Here is a 5709-nt window from a genome sequence, read left to right as displayed (position 1 = left end):
GCTGGGACCTTTTGTGTGACTGATGCCCCATCACTGGCTCTTTGTCCCATGATGTTTGTTTCTTTGTCAGCGCCCCCCCCTCCCTCCCACACACTGGGAGCCTCCAACTGTTGTTTCCTGGTGGAGCTGAAGCCTGCTCCCACTGCCACTCAGTGTTCCCTCCTCCCTCTAATTTCTGTATTCTTTGGCATAGCTCTAGCATTTTTCCACTGAGGTGTCCTCACACCTGGCAGGATACCCTCTTGGGCCAGGTTCTTTATAGAGGGCTCATAGCCAGTTTCCCCAAGAACCATTTATCTTTGCCCCTCCATTAGGGGAAAGTGCAGCTCACTCTGCACAGCTCTCTTCCCTCTAGCTGCAACCTCTCAACTTTATACTTTTTCTAGGTATGAATCCCATAAAAGTCCCCACATATTCCAGGGGATATGACTGAGCTCTCCAAGTGATCCTTTAGAGCTTCCATCAGTTCTCTAAAGAAATCATTCTCCAGGCTCTTCAACCTTCTCTTATCTAGTTAGGCTGAGACGTGGGCTAAGATTGACAGAACGATTTTCACAAGAATTTAGCCTGACCTGTAAAAGTGGTCTAGAGCAGTGCTACCTAAAACTGCTACCAGTCTGTGAAGATCTCAGTACAGAAATTGAGAGTGTTTGAAACATTTTTGGCAATCTGACATTGCTACAATATCCAAGGGCCTGATTCTGTATTTTACAAAATCTCCATCCACAATGGACGGAATGGTTCTTCACCATATATAATAGATGGAGCAATTACAACATACCTTAGGATACGGGATACTTTTTCCCCATTGGTTTGTTTTTAGCCTTTATGGCCTCTGCTGAAACTAAAAATCTAGGGAAGAGTCTTATTTTAATATCCTGTTACAATAAAGCTTAAAAATAATTGTTCTATTCAGTTTGGATATTACTAATACGCCTAATCAATCTCCAAACTGTAAATATTTAATCTTCCTCATCAACCATAATACAAGAGGAATTCTAAAAGTCCAGGCTACCCTGACAAGGCTCCCCCTGTCCTGTTTATGTGTCCAGGGGTGTCCAGCGCTTCTAAGTCATCATTGGATGCCAGTATAACTTGGTCTCATCTGGCTGTGTGCCTGCTGAAGAGATGTGTGGCTTCTGATAAAAAGCTGCCTTGCAAGCTGTATGGTTGTGTATCCCAGCTACTAAGTGGACAAATGTGAACCTTCAGCTTTGGGCTGTCTGTTTTCCCTCCCTGAACATGCTCATGGAGGCTGCAGACATCTAGAGTAGAAGCTGGCTGGGGCTGCTCAGAAGTGCAGGGGAGGTGTGTAATGGTGCTTAGGGCCAACTCAGCAGCTGAGTCTCTCCAACTTGACATGTGGGTTATGAAGAGGTAAGGTAATGCCCATTCCTGCAGAGCAGTGCCCAGGCTGGGTCCACTTCTCCACCAGCTACTAAGAAGCAGTCCCTCCAGGAAAGGCTGATCCCCCACCAGTCCTTAGACCCCACAGACTTATTTCCAGAGTGGCTGTCAAGGACTCTAGCAATTAGTTTGTTTAATACATATACACAGCCACATCCCGGAGTACAAGCCAGCCCTGCATGCACAGTCAGCACAGTCAGGTACCAGCAGCTGACACCTCATGGCCCAGGACCACCATCACTGCCACCCAATCCTCCCCACCCTGTCCAGGATATTACGGGGAGCGTCATCAGAGATTCTCCGGGAGTTTTGGAAACCTGCTATCATTGTGCTATCGTTGGCTTCAAGTTGGAATCCTCTGAGGCATTTCAGAAAATGTTAATGCTGGATTCCCATCTCTAGATCTGATTTAATTGGTCTGGTGTACAGCTTGGACGTCAAGAGCTTTCAAAGCTCCCCAGGCGATTCCAATATGCAGCAGGGTTTGAATGCAACCAGTAGAGCTGGTAACCCCTCTCAGTGAAGAAGAGAAGAAAATTACACAAGTGTGGGCTTTAGTGGGGCATTCCCTTTGGAAGGGCTCCTACCAAACACACAGTTCTTCCCGAAGTTTTTCCTAGCCATAGTTTTGGAGCTTAGCTCAGATGAAGGCAACACGGAGCCCCTCCTGGCAGTCTAGCATTGCTGTACTGCCAGCATTTCACACTGATAAACTGGGGGGTTGGATCATTGCATTCCCCTACCGTGGCTAAGAAAGCAATAACAATACTAATTATAATTGTAATTGTTTTTAAAAGATAAAATGATGTTCTCTGAAGAGCGTTCCAGCTCAGTAAAAATGCCAGTAGCATAGAATACAAACTGTGAAGACTGTAAATCTAAGGACAGCCAGAAGTTTTATTTCCATAGTTCTTGAAAACTGCTTAGCGTTTGCAAAATCTGAAATGATACCCAAGAATCACGTGCATTTAATTATTTGAAGTTAACTCTGGCTACTTTGCCAATTACTTTTAAGGGGGGAAAACTAGAAAGAACATGTATTAAGGAAAAATGTGTTATTATAATTCAGTAGCTAAAAGAGCCTATCAGTACAGAGAATATTTGAAATGAAGGGCAGACACAAGCTTAAATTCTGGAATTACCCCTAAAAAAAAACTCACTCAAAAGCTATACTCAAAAAGAACTTATTTTGTGCCATTCCAAGGTCTACCCCACCATTTTTCTTCCCCCTCACCAAAACATATGTATGGGTATACCTATTACACATTCATACACATGCATGGCAATGAAAACGTGATTTGGGTAATGTTTAAATTTATGGAAAGCAGCGTGGTGCTCTACAAAAAGCCGGAGGTTTTGGAGTCCTACAAAACTGGCTTTGAATTCTGTCCTTCCTACAATCTAAGTGTGACTTTGGACAACTTACTTAAACTCGGAATCTCCATTTCCTGTAAAAGAGGAATATTCTCACTTTTCTCACAGCACCATGCACGGCTGGGGGAAGTGGAGAGAGAAATAAGATTGAAGAACATCTGTGACATTAGACAAATCTTGGTTCCGTCCCATTCTTTCCCTTCAATTCATTCAACTGAAAACCAAAGCTACCCATCTCCCTTTCTCCTGGTACTGTCTATATTAACATAACTTTACTCTTTTATTACTTTCATTAGCACAAGTTTACTCTTTCAGGATGTTCTCGCCCACGCAAATATCCTGATTGTTTGTTATAGGAACTTCCCTAAAGGCTCATCAACTCTTCAATAGGAAGCATCAACAGATGGTTTGTGGCCTAAGATTTCCTTGCTTCAAAATCTTTGCCTTGCTATTTCCACCAATTCTAAACCAGGAGAGTCTCAATACAAATGGAGAATGGCCAGACCTCATATAAAAGTAGAACTCTGACCCGTAATCTGTGGCAGCAAGCCCAGGAATCCAACTCCATTATCAATAATAACCAGCCCAGGAGGCCAACCTACTGTCTACAAGTCAGACTTATAAGAAGTCATATCACTATCTCTAGCAAACAGTCCAGGCAGCCAGAGAACTCCAGAAAGATTTACCTCTCTGGAGACACACGTTTACATTTCAAGGGAGGATAAAACAGGGACATGGAGACATTCCAGCAGTTGTAAGCCCCAAGAGGCTTGTGTAGGTATCCCCTGGAGACATTTATTTGCATTGCAGAAGGATCTTCCTCTTCTCCTCCCGAGGAGATTTTGTTTATAGTAGGGAGATTAAGTTTATTTCCCTCTCTCAGAAAGGGAGCCAAGTTGCTGTGCATGTTGTCCTATGGAAACTGCCAGATTGATGAATTCGGGGTTCCTCTCCTGTGGAGTAAGAATCCCCTTTGTACACACAGGCCCAACCATCTGGCTCTCACTGCATTACACTAGAAGAGGGAAGAATTAAGGCTGATGAGCTAATATAGTTATTTCTGTAAGTAAATAATAATCTGCCCTGATCCAAAAACCTCATGCTTTCAGGATAACATAAATAAATAAAAATATTAAAACTTATCAGGACCCCCCTTCCCATACTGAAAGACTTGCCCTGCCTTAAACCAAACTTCAAATTCTCAGTAAATTCCAATCTTTCTTTCCCTCTCAGAGACCCTACTGTCAAGGCTGTGTTCTCCCTTAGCACAGTAAGCAGTAAACTCAGCTTTGTCTTATCAATGAGTAGTGTTGGTGATAGTTAGGTAGCCAGCATTTGATACAAATGATATTTGTTAAGCACCTACTGTATGTCAGGAACTGCTCTAGGCACTTGGACTACAGCAGTCAACAAAGCTAATAAAAAGCCCACCCCTCATGAGCTTACATTCCAGTGGAGTGAGATACACAAGAAACGTAACAAGGCATGCAAACAAAAGAAGAGGAAAGAGAATTCCTCGCATTATCCAAGTCTACAAAGATTAACCCGCTGCAGGGGCTGACCAACAATGCACTCGGTGCTTCAGAGAGAGGAAATTAAAGACAATAACAGGATGCTCTGTGCTTTGGACAAACAGGCCCTCAGGTAGTTGTATGCATTTCAGGAAGACTTTTAATGAACCCCACTTCTTGCATCTTCCCATACATAGGAAAGCACCATAATCCCTCACTTGAGATATCTGTGCTTTGTGACTAGCAGTCATCTTTTGTTAAGATGCATGCTTGACTTCATGTTATTCCCTAACAAAAATCACATACAAACTAGTCTCCTCCCTTACCTCTTTGGACCAGTTCCTCACAGCCATCTGAGAGTCTGTCTCCCAGGCAACAGTCCTCAGTAAGACCCTGAATAAAACTTAACTCACAGCTCTCACATTGTGCATTTTTCTTTCAGTTGACAGGTGAATTATATAGACTACTGAAGGTGATAAAGTGGTATAGTGTCAAAACGAGATCAGGAGTACCTGAAGAGGACAACGAGGAAGAAGAGGAGGTAGGATGAAATAATGTGAGGCTCAGCAAAAGCTTTGTAGTGGAAGAAAAATAATTTTCACTTTACCCTTCTAGGTTCTTGGCTAATACCTCCCTGTAATAAAAGACAAATTAACAGGAGAAAAAGACCCAAAAGTCTAATAACATGTGTACCTCTTGTATACATGGTAGGTAACCAGGAAAACTGAGTAACTCTCTGAAATGGCCCAAGCCATCACCTTAAATACCACTTCCAGCTAAAGACAAAAGAAGATGTTGGGACAATTATGAGAAAGCCAGTTACCAGGCAAAGCACATAATCAAAGGTACGGTTGATATAGATTTAAGTCACTGCCTTCTTCACTGCAAAGAGTTTCTAAAGGTTTAGTGATCCTCCTTTTCCCAGTACAGAGAGGGACACCCTTACAAAGGGAGATTTCTCTTATTAATGGAAGTGTGTCTTACAAAAGTGTAACTTCTACTCAGTTTTCAGAGCTTTTCCTATATCTGCTCTTTCTTAAAAAATTACCAGCTCAGGATAATCCTTATGCCAAAGAAGTATAATTTGGGGTGACATACTCCCCTTCAGCTTGAAGGAAATAAGAGAGCTAGCCAGGTGGACATCTAGGAGGAGAGCTTCCAGGCAGAGGGAATAGCTAAAGCCCATGAGAGCTGAAATCACCCTGTGTACCTGACCTCACGAAGCATTCACTTGCTTGCTAGAGTTGCAAGCGATTCTAAAATGCTGCTTTTAACTCTACCTTGAAAGAGATGTGTCTATTTCCATATCTCCATTGCATTTGCAATTCAGTTCCCATTTCTGATGCAAAATTATAGCTTTGCATCAGAAATGCAAAGCTATAACTATCCATACCCAAGAAAAAGGAGTTAATAAATT

The sequence above is a fragment of the Monodon monoceros genome, unplaced genomic scaffold (genome assembly GCF_005190385.1).
Source record: "Monodon monoceros isolate NGI ecotype Baffin Bay Population unplaced genomic scaffold, NGI_Narwhal_1 Super_Scaffold_18, whole genome shotgun sequence".
Lineage (NCBI taxonomy): Eukaryota > Metazoa > Chordata > Mammalia > Artiodactyla > Monodontidae > Monodon > Monodon monoceros.
Note: the sequence above shows the minus strand (reverse complement) of the source record.